Here is a 19,515-nt window from a genome sequence, read left to right on the forward strand (position 1 = left end):
TGTACACTTCCATAACATCTCCAATGTTTCTGCACCATTTTTACTGAGTTTCACTAAACATTTAAAAACAATTCTTTGCTCTAAATTACGATTGCTCATTTTCCACCGAAGGGGTTAAAATACTGATTCACTTAAAGAGGTAACAGTTCAATCAAAACTTAACCAAATGTTACAAAACAAAACTGATCTGCACAGGAAAAAATAAGCTACAGTATGATATGAATATCACTGACTTGTGCAGTAGCATTGGTAAACAATGATTCTCATTTCATTTTAGCCACACCTTGCACTAATCTTTGGAACGTAAACAAAATCAGAGAAACCATACCTGGCATTTAATGCCCTTCCTATAAAGTTCAGCCGTTCATATGCATTTGAATATACTCGAATTTCTGATTTGCCAATTGTGCGGATAAATGATCCTGGTCCTGAAGCCTTTTAAAAAATGAAATGTAATAAACATAAAGGAACATTAATTCAGTTATTTTATAATATGGCATGTACAGAAAGCAGCAAATCTAAAATTCTGTCAGGAGTTAAAATATAAATGTTTAACTACTTATGTATATACAGAATATCCATAAATTCTGGAATCAGTGTAAATATATTTTATTTTAATACAGAATTACAATATCTGTTCAAAATGGTGATGGAAATTTTCAAAACATTTTTGTAAGAGGATGACCATAAAGGTCTGGATCGATGTAAACATTTAAATTTAAAACAGTTACAATGTCTGCTCAAAATTGCAACAGCCATTTTTAAAACATCTTCATAAATGACATAGCATGTTATTCTGAATATCAGCCATGTCATTATTGGTAGATGCAACTGCCTGTAACAAAAAATATGCTAACCTTAAGGTGCTACAAGTCTGTAATTTTTACAGAAGAAACTTTCAAATTTAAATAAACCCCATCATCCATGGAGTTATTTGTGTTGAGATAATGCAAAATCATGGGTTTCAAATTCAACATTCTGTCAGCCCATTCCAGTTCTCTTTGACCCAGTGAGGAAAATTTTATTCCAACTAGGGTTGAACGAAAGTGTATAATGTGATGGCACATCATCTTATACGGTATTTGCATAAACCAGCCAGGCCATCAATTAGTTAATACTAATTAGAAAGAATATTCAACTAGTCCTCTCCAGTTATAGTGCTTAAAAAAAAAAAATAGTCCAAGAATATTTGCATTCCATACACTATGCCAAACAATCAATTCTCTGTTCCCTGCTTCCAGTATACCAATAGGAATTTTTTTGTGACCAATAATGGCAGTTTAGCTTATTCGCCTCTCCATTCACATAAAAGTTGGCCCCACTGGAAAACAACTCTACATTCAGGAAATTGGTGTTATAATCCATTTTGTCTGAAAACCACATCTGACTGAAATGTTTCCTGAAAGATAATGGAGTTGGAGTTTATATGGGTGAAACTTCTGTGCATGAAAGACTTTATGAACCATACCCTTTGGAATGTCTAGTTCAGCAGCTTTGCTCCAAGCTGATTTTCTAGGAATTGTATGAACTTTCACAATGATTAATTCTTGAATTTCTTCTGGTATGCTGGGATAATAAGGACAAGGTTCACTAGTAGAACTTTTCTTTCCTTAAATTTTTTCAAAAGATTTGCTAATACAGATTGAGATACTGGATTTTTTTCTGGGTGATTGTTATTGAACTCTGCAGCTTCTTCCCTCATTGACAAGATTTTTACCTACATGACAAGATAATTTCTATGCCCTCTTGTAAGTTTAATGACATAATTATTAGATATGGGCAATACAAACCTGCCAAAAAAAAAATAATAATAATATGCTTTTTAAAAATATTTTAAAATTTTATCAGTTTATGCTGATTTTAGACTTTATGTACACCATGTATAATGTCATATCATAAGGTTAATTTCAGTACAGGTAACCCTCGTATAACATGGTTGTTTGGTTCCTACAAAATCTCATGTAATGCAAAACCATGTTATACAGGACTAAGAACCAGTACGAAAAGGGGGTTATGTTCCAAAAGCTAACAAAAGTACACCATTTTTTTTATAACTATCGGAAACTTAATTTTTATAGTAGTAATAACTTAATATTTTAACTTTATTTTTATAATAATAGTAACTTAAATGGTAATAATTGAACAAACGTCTTACTTTACAAACTGAAACATATTTGCCAGATAACGTATTCTCATTTAATTTTCTTCCTCTTCATCGCTGCTAAGCACAATCAAACGAGAACATTTTCTCTGTTGCTGAATATCTTCACCTTCTGAACTTTCTTCTGCAGCATCTTGATTTCGTGTACCTTCTGCTCTCTTCAAAAAATCAGTAATCTATGTTTGTTTGCTTTTTTACTTGATAGATCTTTGTAAATTTCATGATATGGAGCTAAACATTTTTGAAGCTCCCTTTTGAACTTTGTTCCTTTCAGTTGAAGGATCTGCATTCAAAAAATATGATTCTAATTGCTCAGCTAACTTTATGCCTTCCCGTATGCTTTTTAGTGTAAAATTTAGAACTTCAGAATTTTCTTCTGAACTATCATCCTCTGAATTGATTTGGTTTACCTCCAATGCCATTTCCACCAAATCCGTTTCACCAGCCTCTATTTCTACCAGTAATTCATGAACATCTTCAGTAGTCATATCATCAAAACCTACTCCTCCTACCGACTTAGCAAGTTCTACTATTGCACCAATTCTATTTTATGCCGGTTCGACCATATTTCCTGAATGAACTGACTCTGGCCATACATTTTTCCAACATGCATTTAATGTTGATGGTTTACTTCTTTAAGCGATAAAACTATGATTCCAATACAGTCCACAACTGAAAAATGTTTCCATGCTTCTGTCAACTTCAATAGGTTCAGAATCAATTTTTATCAAATTCCAGTGTAACGATTTTCTGATGTAATGAGCTTTAAAGGTATATATAATGCCTTGATCTATAATGGCTGAATTAAAGAAGTTGTATTAGGTGGTAGGAACATTACTTCAACATTTGGATGACTTAAACTTTTGGATGGCCTGGCACGTTATCCAATAGTAATAAAACTTTAAAATCTAGATTTTTCCGCTTTAAATACTTTTCCACATCTGGAACAAAATAATTTAGAAACCAATCTTTAAACAAATCGGTGGTTACCCAAGCTTTTTTATTGGCTTTCCAATATACTGTAATGAGAATTACAGGATCTATAAAGCATCGTAGGTGTTTTATCATGTAATCTCCTGATGCATTACTGCATGTAGGTAACGTTACACGATCTTTTGATGCATTAGCATTAGTAGAGGCATTTGATGTAAGAAAGCAAGCTTATGCAGCATCAGCCAAAAAAAAAAAATAATAAAAAATAAATAAAAAATAACCACTTCCACTTCACCCCTCTGTTCGTTCGAAATACCTGTCCAGCTGAGCCTTAAACTTATTCAGGCCAACTTCCACGACAAGGAATGGAAGTCTGTTCCACCAACCAACCAACCACCCGCTGCCTAAAGGCAAATTTCCTCACATCTATTCTACATCTGTCCTTCCTCAATTTGAATTTATGCCCTCTCAGGTGATTATTCTGAGCAAGAGGAAGAATCCCATCTGCATTGAGCATGCTCAAACCATTCAAGGCTTTATACACTTCTATCAGATCACCTCGCTGGTGCCTAGTCTCCAGACTCTGTAATTTGCAAAACTTAAGCCTTTCTTCGTAAGAGCACCCCTTTGTTCCATTCACTAATCTTGTTGCCCTTCTCTGTACTCGTTCCAGCATCTCTACATCCTTGCTGAAATGAGGCCTCCAGACCTGTAAACAGTACTCTAGGTGTGGCCTGACCATTGCCTTATACAAGGGAATAATCACCACCTTATCCATGCTAGAAAAATTCCTATATATCATCAACAATACACCATGAGCTACTCTTGCAGCCGGTCTGCACTGCTCAGAAAACTTCATATCTGCCTGCACAACCACCCCCAGGTCCCTTTCATTCTCTACCACTGTCAGTGTAGTACCACAGAGTTGATACGTTGCTCTGGGGTTGCTGTTTCCCATATGTAGTACTTTACATTTGTCAATGTTAAACTTCATTTGCCACCTCTCAGCCCATCTGCTCAACCTTTCCAGATCCTGTTGCAGTAGCATAGTGTCAGTAGTGTCCCTGACAACCCTGCCAACCTTCGTATTGTCTGCAAACTTGGACATTAAGCTTGATATAGCATCATCAATATCATTTATAAATACAGAAAACAATAATGGACCCAATACTGAACCCTGAGGGACTCCACTAATAACATTAGTCCACGATGAGCAGTGTCCATTGATTACCACTCTCTGTCTTCTCCCCCTCAACCACCCCTTTATCCATAGCAGGAATTTGCCTCCAATGCCAAACTGCTCCAATTTGTGCAGCAGTCTTCCATGAGCAACAGTATCAAAAGCCTTTCTAAGATCCAAGTATATAATATCAAATTTATTCCCTGCATCCAGTTCTTTTGTGACTGCATCATAGTATCCAATCAAATTGGTCAGGCAAGACTTCCCCTTAACAAAACCATGCTGTGTCTGAGCTATAACTGAAGTCTTGTCTAGATGATCTTGCAGTGCTTCTTTAACCAGTGCCTCCATTAATTTTCGGGGAACAGAAGTTAAACTAACAGGTCTATAATTACTTGTGTCGCCCTTTGATCCTCCTTTGTGAATTGGGGTCACACTTGCACATCTCCAGTCCACGGGTACTTCCCCTGAGTCCAAGGAAACTCTCATAATTATAGCTAAGGGTTTGCTTACTTCCTTTGCTGCCTCCTTTAATATAACTGGATAGATCCCATCCACCCCAGGTGCCTTTCTTGTATTTATCTTCAACAATTTCTCCTCCACTTTACTCTCAGTTATTACAAGATTCTCTCGCTTACTGCCAGAGTTGAATACACCTCTGGCATTCCCCTCGCTGAATAACTCCTCATGTGTGAATTTCGATGCAAAATATTCATTTAGTTTGTTAGCTACCTGAGCAGGATAATCAACAGTTGACCCATCGATATCAAGTGGACCAATCTGATTCATCCCCTTCCTTCTAGAGTTTACATAAGTAAAGAACTCTTTGCTGTTTTTCTTTTGCCAAAGATTTCTCATAATCTGCCTTCGCCTGCCTAACCTCCTTAGTAACTTGGTTACAGATGAACTTGTATCTATCATAGGCTTCTGTGTCACGTGTTAATTTGTATGTATCCCATGCATTTTTCTTCTCTGCCATATGTCTCATTAGTTCATCTGACATCCACTTAGGCCTAAACCTTGAACAATATTTCTTAGTTGGTATGTAAAGCCTAGTAGCTTCCAAGATAAGTTCTTTGAATGCTTCCCATTTTGAATTTGCTGTTGGTAACATCATCAGTTGGTCCCACTGTATAGAATTTAAATACTGTCTCAGACCATCGTAGTCGCCTTTACGAAAGCAATAACCCTTCCATTTACACCTGATAGTAGTTACCTCCTTGAGTAAATCCCACTTCAGCACACTGTGATCACTGCCACCTAGTGGTTCCTCTATCTGAAGATTCTTAATGCATGAAGAATCACTACTGATAACTCAAGAGTATTGCTCCCTCTAGTTGCCTCCCGAACATGCTGATGTAGAAAACAATCATCCAATAAATCCACAAAAGCCTTGCTAGTGTGTGAGTGACCAACCTACAAATTCCAGTCAATATCTGGGAAATTAAAATCCCCCATTATAAGACTCTCTGATTTACTGGCCCACTCTATTTCCCTGTACAGTTAATTATTATACTCATCAGAGTCATTAGGCCTATAGCACACTCCTACTCTCAATTTTGATCTCCTAGTGCTTATGTCACACCAAACTGAATCGACACTGCACTGTCCAGCGATGTCAACTGGCTTCACTTCCTTGGATTTTATGTGTTTCCTAACTAATTGCATAACCCCTCCTATCCTGTCTATCCTTTCTGTAGATGTTGTGCTCCCCAAATTCCAGTTCTGCATTACTTATATCTGTGTGACACCACATCTCTGATATCCCAACAATATCCGCCTTTGATGCTTTGAGCAATACCTCAATTTCATCAAATTTATTTACCAAACTCCTAGCATTGGTGTACACGCAAGTATACATGCGCCTGTTCTTTTTGTTAGCTACCCTAACGCAACCCATGTGTTTACTTGTACCCCAATGACTCCCAGCAGTCTCTGAAATATCCTGCATCTTATTTTCCAGGCTGCCGCTCATTCCAATAGAAGCAGTGCAAGAATCACTTTCACCTCTGCCAGTGGCTACTGTTAATCTCTTAGTCCTTGTATCCCCCAATCTAGCAGTTTTCCGACCCACCTAACACTGCCTCGATAGCATCAGCAAACATTCTTGCACCCTTTCTATTTAAGTGTATCCCATCCCTGTAAAAGCAGTCTCTCCTGTTAACAAGCACAGACCAGGCTGAAAAAAAATTCGACCCCTTGAGCTTTGCACAATCTTTCCAGGGCCGAATTGATTGACAAGGCTCTCATCATATACTCCCTCCTATCGTGTCTGGGCAGAATTACAGATACTTTCAAATTCAACCCTATTTCATGGCTTTTTTTCAACAGTGACCTGTACTGGTTAAGTAATTCCGCCGGTCTCCTACTCTTAATATCATTAGTGCCAACGTGTACAACTATATCACCTTTTGTGCTCTTAAAAGATGATATCCGCTCTACAACGTCATCAACCTTTGCCCCTAGCAGACATACCCTGGTCCTGGTCCACCTATCCTTTTTACAAAGCATGTTTCCCGTTTCCCTGACAATAGAGTCACCAACAACTACTAGTTCCTTTGGGACCAGCGCATTCTGCCTTGGGGGCTGCCGCTGTGTTGCGAGATGCCCAACTGCAAGCTCTGCCATTGGTGTGGGCAGCTGAGAGCTTGATGGGCCCCTCACTTTTAATCCTTTGAGGGCATCCACCCTGTCCTTCAAGCTCTCATATAGACCCATAACAATGCTGAGTTGTCGCCTGATTTCCTTACACTCCTTGCATCGCGCGCACACACACAAAGACATCCCCCATAGCAGTATCATGTCCCATACCTGACTGCTCCACAAACATCAAGCAAACAGTACATTTTAAAAGGCTGTGATTCAGAGGACAACTGCCCCCCTCAGTTCTCCCCTGAGCCACAGCACTCCCATTAGCACTCACATTTATAGTAAATGTGCTTCTGTATTCAGGCATTGTTTACAAAGAAACCAATCTGTAGTATAATATTAAACAAGCCACAAGGAATGGTTCATTTACATAATCAAAGCTTCCCATGCACACATCCAGTATTGATAAAAGTAGTGTTATATTGCCATCTGTACCTACAGGCTTTAGTTTCATGACCTTCCACATAAGGGAGTTGCATGCTTATTGATCCCTTCACAGTTTGCTGTGCAGTATAATAAAACATCAGAATGTAATTTTTTAAAAGAAAGAACAGTAATAATTAAATTAAAAGGACACAGTAGTTCTTAATAGAGATTTTATTGTAATACATCAATAAGCAAGATATGAAAAGTGACTATAAAAAAGGCAATCAACTTATACAGTGAATACTTGCCTATTTGCTGGAAGATCTAACATTATAGTCAAAAGTGGAATTTTTAAATGACACGGTAACCAAGATAAAATGGCACAATTTATATGGAGAATGTTCTTAACTGATTAATTGTGACATTATAGCTGAGTTGTCATTATTTACTTTGACTAAGTTTGACTGTATATACAAGACATTTTATACATCTATGTGAAAAATAAAAAAAAATACACTCAACTATAAAATATTCAAAGTTAAAATTAAAAATTCCTCAAAAAAAATGGAATGTATAAATAAAAATTAAAACGAAAGTTGTTTCTCTGTCCCTTGAAATACAAATTGGAATATCTTCATTTTCTAATTTTTTTTTTCATGTTAAAGCCGATTATGTGGACTACAGAGCTTGGCAAACAGGCACTTCAGAGGTGACCTGACTGAGGTTTATAAGTCTCTGAGAGGAATTAGTAAAATGAATGAGAGTGGAATTTTTACTGTTATAAAGAATTCCAGAACTAGGGACCATAAATTAAAATTACAGGGTTGAGGTTTAGATTAGATTGTAGGAAGCTGTCTTTTAACCAGTAAGTCAGTAGATCTAACATTATAGTCAAAGTGCAATTTTAAAATGACACTGTAACCAAGATAAAATGGCACAATTTATATGAAGAGTGTTCTTAACTGATTAATGTGATATTATAGCTGAGTTGTCATTATTTACTTTGACTGAGTTTGACTGTATATACAAGACATTTTATATATCTATGTGAAAAATAAAAAAAAAGTACACTCAACTGGAAAATATTCAAAGTTAAAAGTAAAAATTCCTCAAAAAAATGGAATGAATCCCATCAGTGCTGATGGGATTCTTCTTCTTCTTGCTCAGAATAATCACCAGAAAGGGCATAAATTCGAATTGAGGAAAGACAGTTGTAGGATAGATGTGCGGAAGTTTGCCTTTAGCCAGCTGGTAGTTTGTTGGGGAAACAGACTTCCATCCCTTGTTGTGGAAGTTGATAGCCTAAATAAATTTAAGGCTGAGCTGGACAGGTATTTGGAACGAACAGAGGGGTAAAATGGGAGGTGGTTTTTTTTTTTGGCTGATGCTGCATAAGCTTGCTTTCTTGCATCATGTGCCTCTACTAATGCTAAAAAGTCACTGATTGCTGGAGGGAAACTTTCCCTCACAGGTAGTTGAGGCTGACAGTTTGAATATATTTAAAGGTCATCTGGATAGTTACCTATATGAGGAGGGAGGCATATAATTTGTATTTTTGCCAGTGCAGCAAAAGCATGTGGCTTCCTTGCATTATATGGTGAATACTATTACTGTTTTATTCTTGGATTTGAAGGGATAAAAAGTAACTAATCTAGAGCTTTTTCTCATCCCTTTGTGTTACACCTACCTGTCTTCAAGTAGGTGTGCCTCTTTTATTCTACTGTTCACTGGGGACTATCATCTACTTATCACAAGACTTCTGGAATTAATGATTACTGAGATTACCTAGCTTTGCATTAAGGACACTGCCAACTGTAAATGGAATATTGCAATGTGTGCCACTATTGCTACCAGATAATACATCTCTATATGTATAAGAGCAGAACACGGCATTACAGCATTTGGTAAACCACCAATTTGCAAGAACAATGGCCCAGAGATGTGATATAAATAGGTTATGAACACTGGCAAATGTGACTTCATATGTGATGTGTGCCACCCACCAGATTGCACACTGTATCTATATAAAGAAAGAGTCTGGCACTACAACATTCAGTAGACCAGTATGGCCAAGGGGAGACATAACCAAGTTTGATGGTGAATGACCATTGGGAGCCAGCTTAGCTGGGGTAATTACCTCTGACATGGCTGCCTTTGTCCAGATTTTTTGACTCGTGCCACACTGACACAGCTATATAACTGTGTCAAGATGGCATGGGTCTTCAGACTTATGAACACCCTCCAGTATCTTGTGCAAACTATGCTGTAGTGTATCCAAACCATGCTATACTAAAGGTAGTACAATCAGATAACTAGGTAGGTGTTCCTAATGCAAAGCTATCCCATAATGTATATGTCAATTTGTGCCATCTGGGAAAACAAAAGTTTTTAGTTTACTCAACCCTCTTAAAGCCTAAAAAATCTTTAATGGAACCCCAATGTAGGTGTCCAGTCCAGACATTGCAACTTATTTCACTGAGATAACCCTTTGTGCCAGTAGCCTACTTTTCTGCTCTTGATTATATCCTTTGTACAACCAAGAGCAGAAAGGACTTTGTCTATATGATTAATAATCCTTTTAATGAATATAAAACACTAGTTACATTCAAAATTCTATAGGTAAATCTAATATAATATAACATTTATTAAATGTAATACTAATCAAAAGATGTTAATATTTCTTTGTGATTTCGTACCTCAAAAAAGGCAGCAAATAATGTTTTTCCTCTAACATTACCACAGTTGTTTTTAGCCTTCAATGCCTCACTTTCCTTTCTTCCTCTGATGCATATATTTGATTTTGTCAGACTAAATGTAGCAAAATATTTATTCCAACGATTAGCTTTTACTGTACTAATATCACTTTCCTGCAAAAGGAAAATGTAAATGTGTAAAAATAGTATCATATAAACATGTTTATTTCTTGATGTTGTCAGTCAAAACCAAAATCTCAGAGATCAAAAAAAAAAAAAAAAAAGTGCAAACAAAAGGGTCCCGAGTGCCAAACATAGTGATTTGAGCAACCTTTCAGCGAATTATCTAGCATGCCAATTATTATAAAAAGCTTTCTTTTTTGTGAGTTTTTGCAATTTACTTAAACTCCTATTGTCTATACTAATAGCATTTAGCACAGTAAAAACTTGTTAATACAGAAATGAAAGTCACCTTTCTTTACATTAATCAATTACTAACCTTTTTTCTCCACTTGGTTACTAGGTGGCACCGCTCTTGCCTCCACATGGTGGGGCTGGAAACCTGGGAGGAAAAGCTCTCGCCCAGGGCAAAAAGGAACAAACACCATGGATTTTGACAAGTCACAAAATCCTCCAACATGACCCAATCAACTTAAGAATGTGAGGAAATTAATACAAACATGGCAAAAAGACAAAAAACTGATATACATGAGATAACTGCGTCAAAGTATCTCATCATTCATTCTACGAGAGATCAGTCCACAGGAAATTATCCCTTTTCCTGAAACAAAAATGTCTGGAAAATATAGCCGGAACTCCAAAAGCAGTAAAAAGGTTAAAATCAGGAGACTTACTAATTGAGACAGCCAATACACGACAATCAGAGCAACTGACACATCCACTTTTGGTGGGATCCCGGTAACAGTTACACCCCATAATACTTTAAACACCTTGAAAGGAGTAACGCTGAATGGGATCTCCTCCATATAACAGAAGAAGAAATTTTGCAAGAAATGAAAAACCAAGGAGTAATTCATGTTAAAAGAATAACAATCAAAAAAGAAGGAATAATCACCCAGACCAGAAATATCATTTTAACTTTCAATACTCCAAGTCCACCACAGCATGTGAAAGCAGGATACTTGCTTTGTCAAATTCTGTTGATTTCTGAATACTGTTTTCCTCATTTTATATTGCAGTAGCTCTTTTGTTCTACAAGAAGTAGGCAAAGGCCCAGAAAGGAAACACACCTTTCTGTTTCTTTTTCCTTTATCACTAACACAACTAATAGCTGCTTGGTCACCTTGTGGCACTGCTCCTGCCTCCCCGTGGTGGGACCAGTAACCTGGGTGGTAAAGACAAACTCCCAGGGCCAAAAGGAGCCATTACGGATAAAAATACTTATCCACCCTTAAAGCCTTCCAGCTCAAGAGCAGAAATTTACACTGACCATGACTCCAATCACAACTTAGGAAATAATAATACAAAGAGACAGAAGACTGATCGGATGGAGCAACCCTGCCCATCGTTTATAATATTCCACTCCCTCACTAGTCAGCCTATGAGCAAACTGTCTCCCTTCGTGATTCAAAAACATCTGGAAGGTATTGCAGGATCTTCTAAGACTGTTAAGAGACTGCAATCAGGAGACCTATTAGTGGAAACTACTAATCACAGACATTTGGAGAAACTTTTACAGCTTACAAACTTTGCTGGCATTCTAGTAAAAATACTCCTCACGCAACCCTAAATTCATCTAAGGGTATCATATCCAGTTGGGATCTACTAAATGTCACCAAGGAAGAAATAACACAAGAGCTGCAGGGACAAAATGTAATTGAAGCAAAACGTATAATGACTAAAAAAGACAATTAACTTATGCCTACCAGAAATATTATTCTCCCCCTTTAATACCCCTAAATTACTCACCTCTGTAAAAGCAGGTTATTTACCTGCTTTTGCTGCATTCACCCATATATTGCCAACCCATTGAGATGTTATAAATTCCAAAAGTATGGCCACTCTCAAACTGTATGTGGAGGAGTTCCTGTCTGCCTCAATTTGGTTCTTCAGATCACAATCAGAGTGACTGACTAAAAAAATGATGTGCCCGAACTGCAAATTCTCAGACCAGATAATATTCCTCTGACAATACCAGCAGCATCTCCTCCTCCAATGTACTCTACTACATCCGATATTGCAAACTAAAATGCAATGAAAAATATCCAGGACACAATCATGGATACAGATGGCACATCTATACATGAAAATCCTATTTTATAAATCTATGCTGAAGAAGAAATGGACACTGGTCAGCCAGTTTTCTCCAAAAAAGATAAACCAAAATTGGAACATCATAAGCCAGTCACTTTCAAAAAGCAGTCAGATACAGCTCCATCAATTAAACACAAGTAATAGCCTGTATTTTACAATGGAACTGCAGAGGCTTTCATTGCAACACAGATGATATCCATGATCTAATTAACTGGTATTCTCCAGCTGCTCTTTGTCTTCAGGAAACTTACTTAACCTCACAAATTTCTCCTTTGATAAAGAACTATTGCCTTTATAGAAGAGATCGTAATACAACAAATTCTGCCCATGGTGGTGTAGCAATCCTAATAAACTTGAGGATCCGAACTAAGCATACCCCATTTCAAACTGAAATAGAAGCTGTTGCTGTTTGTATAACTCTTCCATATTGCAATAACACTAGTCTTAATCTACTTACGGCCAAACATACTTACTGTTTAAAAGAACTTGAAGACCTCTTCATACAGATACCTCCACCTCTCTGTATATTAGGGGACTTTAATGGGCACTCCCCTTATGGAGCACTCTTAAATTAGATTAGACGGGATCGACTCATTGAAAGCTTTTTAGAGGCACTAAACCTCACCATACTGAATAATGGCATGCACACTTACGTTCAGCTCAAAACTGGATATACCTCAGCAATAGATCTCTCCATTTGTTCTCCAGTACTGGTCCCAACCATAGAGTGAACTGTTATTAATGATCCTATGGACAGTGACCACTTCCCAATCGCATGCAAGGTATTGATAGCATCGGCTCCTCCAGCTCAACCCTGCAGGAAATGGAAATTTGCCAGGGCAAACTTTCAGTTATCAATCTCTTTCGATGAGGAAAAAATCCGTCTCCAGCCTATTGATGATGTGACAGATTACATCACGTCGCATCTCTTAAATGTGACCAAAAATACAATACCATTATCAAATCCCCCAGCCCGAAAGCATTATAATTATTGGTGGAATGAGGAATGCACAAAATCAAAAAAAAAAAGCAAAAAATAAAGCCTGGAATTTGTTTTGGCGATATCCAACCACAGCCAACCTGAGAAAATTATAAGAAACTAAGGGCAAAAGCATGTTTCATGCAAAGGCAAGCCAAAAAAGAATCCTGGACCCATTTTACATCAACAATTAACAGAAATACTGAAAGCAAAATAATTTGGAAAAAAATTAGATGGCTTTCTGGTAAGTTTCCAACCAGTCCTCTCCTGAAGTGGACGAGATTTATCTAGTCCCTCGGATATAGCTAATGCTTTGGGCAATACTTTTGCAAGAATCTCAGCAACATCAGCTTATACTACATCTTTCCAGCATTAAAAATAGTAGAGAACACCATTCTATTAACTTCCAAACTGCCTACATTCTACCATATAACAAACCTCTGCAATATTCCAAACTTTTGCATGCCATTAAAACAGCTCACAATGGTGCTGACGGACCAGATGGGATCTATTATGTAATGCTGCAACATCTTGATGACAAAGCTTTGTGCCTTCCCCTGGTCTTTTACAATTGTATTTTTTTAGAAAATGTTTATCCAGCTTCTTGGCATCACTCTATTGTTCTGGAGTTCCTGAAGCCTCGAAAAGATCCATCTAACCCCCATAGCTATAGACCAGTGGTCGCCAAAGTGGTCGATATAAACCCCCAGGGGTTAATTCAGGCTCAGAGGTCAATTGGGGGTCAATAGAAAAAAATAAGACATCATTGTATTGGTAATATTTAATTCGGTTAACTTGGACTAACACCATCCTGAATGACAATGCAATTAAGAGTGAATCATGGGAACAGTGACATGAATAGGACCTGTAAGATGGAGCAAGGTCATGAAAATAGTTAAGGAGGCCAATCAAGTAGGCCAAAATGACATATTTGCCAATAAACGGATGTCAGTGGTTCCCGCCCGGCCGGCGCAACGGGAGCGAGATTGCAACACATGCACAGTTGCTTATTTACTTATACTTACACGTATTCAATCCCAGTCTCAGTTTTGCACATCTACATACAAGTGAGCGTTAATGTTCTAAAATTCATCAACATACACATTATAATTCAATCATTATTCATTCATGAACTAAACTTCTCTAGGTTGAAGAGTTGAGCAGGGCTGGTAGTTTTGAACATCTTATAGAAATATGTGAGTAGGTATATTATTTAGACTTATTACTTTTGCTTACTGACTTCAATTTTAATTATTTTGTTACAACCCCAGTAACCACAATGGCAGCTTCAGATTCTAAAAAGAAATGCTGACAATATTCGTTAGAATATTTGAAACTTGGGTTTATTGCTTCATTAACAAACAAAATGAGGCCTATGTGTGTTCTTTGTGAAAAAAACTTTCAGTAATGATGCAATAAAGCCAGCAAAAATGAAAGATCATCTTCAAAGACTCATCCTGATAAGAAAGATAAAGATCTTGACTTTTTTAAAGAACTGAAAGAGAAATACACACATCGACCAACTATAAAATCATTTATGAAAGCACCTGCCGAAGCTGACAATAAACAAGGATTAACAGCCTCCTACAATATTTCTTTTAATATAGCAAAAAAAAGGAAAACCATATACAATTGCAGAGGACATTGTTATACTCACAATCAAAGTAATTGAAACCATAATGAAAAAAGATTCTGGCCCTGTTTTAAAATGTTTACCATTGAGTGCGAATATCATGAAAAGGCGTATTGGTGAAATGGCTGAAAATGTAGAAAAAAACTGTAGTATCAGGACTCAAAAATAGTAAAGTTCTCCATCCAACTCGATGAATCTACATTCGATAGTTCTTCTATTTTTATGGCTTATGTAAGATATTATAGTAAAACCAAACATCAAATTATTGACGAATTTTTATTTGCAAAGTATCTTGAAAGTGATGGAATGGGGTTGACAATTTTTCAGCAATTGGAGGAATATTTAAATAAGAATGATATTCCATTTACTAATATAACAGAAGTAACCACAGATGGCACACCTGCAATGGTGGGCCGTTATCAAGGTTTCGCTGCCTTTCTGAAAGAAAATCAAAGTGTACATACTATTCACTGTGTATTGCACCGAAACCATTTGGTGGGAAAATCTCTCAGTGACGAACTACATGATACTCTAAGAGTGTGTATTAAATCTGTTAATCAAATTAGAGCTCATCCTCTTAAATCGCGATTGTTTGCCAAACTTTGCGAAAAAAATGATGAAGTATCAAACCAATTACACTTGCATACTGAAGTAAGATGGTTGTCTAGAGGTGCAAGTCTACAAAGATTTGTTGAGTTGTTCAACTCAACCCTAGAGTTTCTTACAGATGTTAATTTGTTTTTGAGTGATGAACTGAAGAGAAATAAGAATCATATTTTCTACCTGGCAGACTTATTTTCAAAATTTAATGACGTACAGACCCATCTACAAGGTAAAGATGTCACAATTCTTTTAGGCTTCCAGGCTAAATTAGCCTTATTTAAATCATCATTGTTACGAAAAGATTTTCAGTACTTTTCGAATCTACGGCAATTGGAAGTAAAAGATGAAGACTTAAAAATATACACAAAACATCTTCAAAATTTGAGCGATGATTTTAAAAACATGCACATTCCAGATTGATTGGATTATCACGCCATTTTCTGCAGATATTGAAAATATTGAATGTAACTTACAAGATGAACTTATTGAATTGTCAGTTGATCTTGAAGCTAAGGCATTTTAAAAATAGGACTTTAAGTTACTTTTGGACGAATATAAATGTTGTAGAAAAATATCCAAAACTTTCTGAAGTGGTACTCCCCTTTTTGCTTGCATTTCCAAGATCGTACATGGTTGAAGCTGGTTTCGGCCATGTTAATTCCATTTTAACAAAACAAAGAAATAAGCTAGATATAGAATTCTGTGGCAATTTAAGGCTGAAACTTATTAATTTTGAACCCAACATTGCTAATCTTGCCAAGGTCACAAAGCACACCCTTCACATTGATGTTAGTAAATTGTATACTAAGTTAATAAAAGTCTTATTTTCATATATATAAGGAAGATTGTATTATTGTTATTTTGTTATCTAAATTAAATTTTATATTTTATATATTATTTATGTCTCCTATCAAATATGTAATGTTAAGAAGGATGTCAAAAAACAAAAACGTATCCCTTTGATGTTAAGCCAATGTAATAATATATACTATATTATACATACAATAAACACTGTAACTATAAAATAAACATCTAAAAACTCACATAAGCGTCTTTTTTGCTTGTACTATTATAATTATGTAATAGTAAAATAGAGGGGGTTGATAAAAAGTCAAGAAACTCTTGAAGAGGTCAACGGTCAAAGAAGTTTGGCGACCCCTGTTATAGACCAATATCTGTCTCAAGCTACCTCAGCAAAATCTAGAAAAAATTGTCCACAGTGGACTCGTCTGGATCATTACCCCCAGGGGCTCACATCTGGTGAGTATGGGCTTGGCACACCCAGGGTCCTGAGCTGGATATCATCATTCTTCTCTTTCTTGGTGATTCCCTTCTATTTTTGACCCCCCCCCTCTCTCAGGGGTGCAGCAAAAGCCTCAGGCTTCCTTGCACCATATGGCTAATTATAATAATAATAATTGAGTCAGAACATCTAATGAGCCACAGTCAACATGGGTTTCAACAAAACAGGTCATGCTTGGCTTGGATCTCATAATCAAGGCTGAATTTGCCATTCACAATGCCTTTGTTAAACACAAACATCTAGTAATGGTTTCAATAGATATAGAGAAGGCTTTTGACAACACATGGTGGCATGGCATACTTAGTGATCTTTATTCTCTCGGTCTACGGACAACCTGCCCATATGTCTTCAGAACTTTCAACACACTAGATCGTTTTAAGTAAAATACCAACATGCCCTCTCTGCAACTTTCATTCAGGAAGGTGTTCCACAGGGATCAGTACTGAGTGCCACTCTTTTTTCCCTTAGAATCGATTCCATCACTAAACAGCTTCCAAACACAGCTGAGTCGTACCTTTATGCGGATGATCTTTCCATCTCCTGTCATTCCCAAACATGAGATCTATTGAACGACAGCTTCAGATATCACTTAATAAAACATAATAATGGGCCAGCCTTAACAGATATCGACTCTCACAGCAGAAAACAGTTGCTATCCATTTTTGTAGACATTGCAAACTTCATCTGGATCCTGAACTCCACAGCTCCAATGTTTCCATCCCAGTCACTACTAACATCACATTTCTAGGATTAATCCTTGACAACAAATTAATTAGACCATATTAAAAATGTGCGTACTTCCTGTTTAAAAAAAGTTAAACATACTCAGAACTTTATCTGCCCTAACGTGGAGTGCAGATCACACCATCCTGCTTCAGTTATACAGTGCATTAATCAGATCCCATCTCGATTCTGGTGTACCCATCTATGATTGCTAAGGGAGTCTGCCAGAGAAAATCCTTTGCGCTGGCTTGATCCAGTTCAGCACAGCGCCTTGAGGGTTGCACTTGGGGCTTTCAGAACATCACCAGTACACAACCTCTACACTGACGCTCACGATCCCCACTTAATTTACATAGGAAAACACTGCTACTGAAGTATGCTGTCAAAATACAAAGTTGTGCTTCATATCCAAAATCAGTCATACCTTCTGAATCCACCATTAGAAAATCTCTACAGAAATAAACCTAGCATAGTAAAACCAGCTGCTCTTCACCTTCTTGAATTGATGCAGGTTTGGAATATTTCCATTCATTCTGTACAACAGGCAGTAACGTGTGCTCAACCACCATGGACCCCTCTCCTCCTCTACCGACCTGTGACACTTACTTCTACCAATAGGGAAAAAATATTCTACAAGCATCAAATGTCAAACAACTTCATGTAGTTCACACTCACAGATATACTGATTTTTCTCTAATTTATACAGATGGCTCTAAATCTAACTCAAATGTTAGAACAGCAGCAGTGTTCTTAAATACCACTATTTCACAGCATCCCTTCCACCTGGAAAATATTCCAGGGCATGGAATATTTTTTGTAAAAATCCTACCACAGACAATCTAATATATTTTTAAAAAATGAGAGCAAAAGCAAGATACGTCAGACAAGCATGTAAGAAAGCCTCCTGGGTATGTTTTGCCTCAACCATAAATAGAACTACAAATACTAAATCAGTTTGGGATAAAATAAGGAAAATTAGCAATAGATACCACAATTTAGTATGTCCAATTGTCAATCGGCAAGGGCAAGATATAGCTGATCCAAAAGTTATAGTAGATGCTTTAGGTGAAACCTTTGCCAAAATTTCTGCCACCACATCCTATCTATTAAAGTTTCAGAAATATAAAAATCATCAAGAAAAATACAATTTTAATTTCTTCATAAAATATATAGAACATTAACCATAATAGAACTCCATAAGGCATTATCACAAACAAAACAAGGTGCAGAAGGTCCAGATGGCATCAATTATATGATGATAAAGAAACTCGGTTGAAGAATCTTTGCAATCCCTACTTCTCTTATATGACAGAATTTATACGGAGCACGAGTTTCCTAAAATGTGGCATCATGCAATTGTCCTCACCTTCCCAAAACCTGATAAAGATCCTACTAACCTGAACAGCTATCATCCAATAGTACACACCAGCTGCCTAGGAAAATTAATGAAAATGATCATAAATGCAAGAAAAAAAGAAAATCAGTGCTCTTTTGGGATGGTATACAATGGTATGATGTACCGGCACCTTTATTAACAGTGACATTTGGATGCAGTAAACTTCGAAATTTGTAATATTCCGTAAATTTTTTTCACATGTTTACCTACTATTCAAATAAGCTTAAAGTTATTTAACTAAACTTCCTTTTTTCACTGTCTATCGTTAAGATATTCTCTATATAAAACTTTATAACCATTTTTAGAATTCTAAATTACTCAGTCGGACTTCTATTTAATGAACTCCTTTTATAGCAAATTTTTTTAATTCCCCTTGGAAGTTACATTTAAAATAGTTTCCATTGAGCGAAGAAAATTTTCATATAACGAATGAATTAGGAGACTTAACTGGGTACGCACAGTTCGCATTTCTGGCCTTCAGGCAATTAGTGCTGCTGCACGAATTAAGAGAGATAAGAGGATTACCATTCTACAACTAAGCAGTACTCGTAAAACCTATCCAACCACATGTCACTACAGAAAAGTCACGCTGGTCAACAGTAAGCAGATAAAGGGGTATCCT

Source organism: Mastigoproctus giganteus, chromosome 11, assembly GCF_048544385.1.
Source record: "Mastigoproctus giganteus isolate SK-2022 chromosome 11, ASM4854438v1, whole genome shotgun sequence".
NCBI lineage: Eukaryota > Metazoa > Arthropoda > Arachnida > Uropygi > Thelyphonidae > Mastigoproctus > Mastigoproctus giganteus.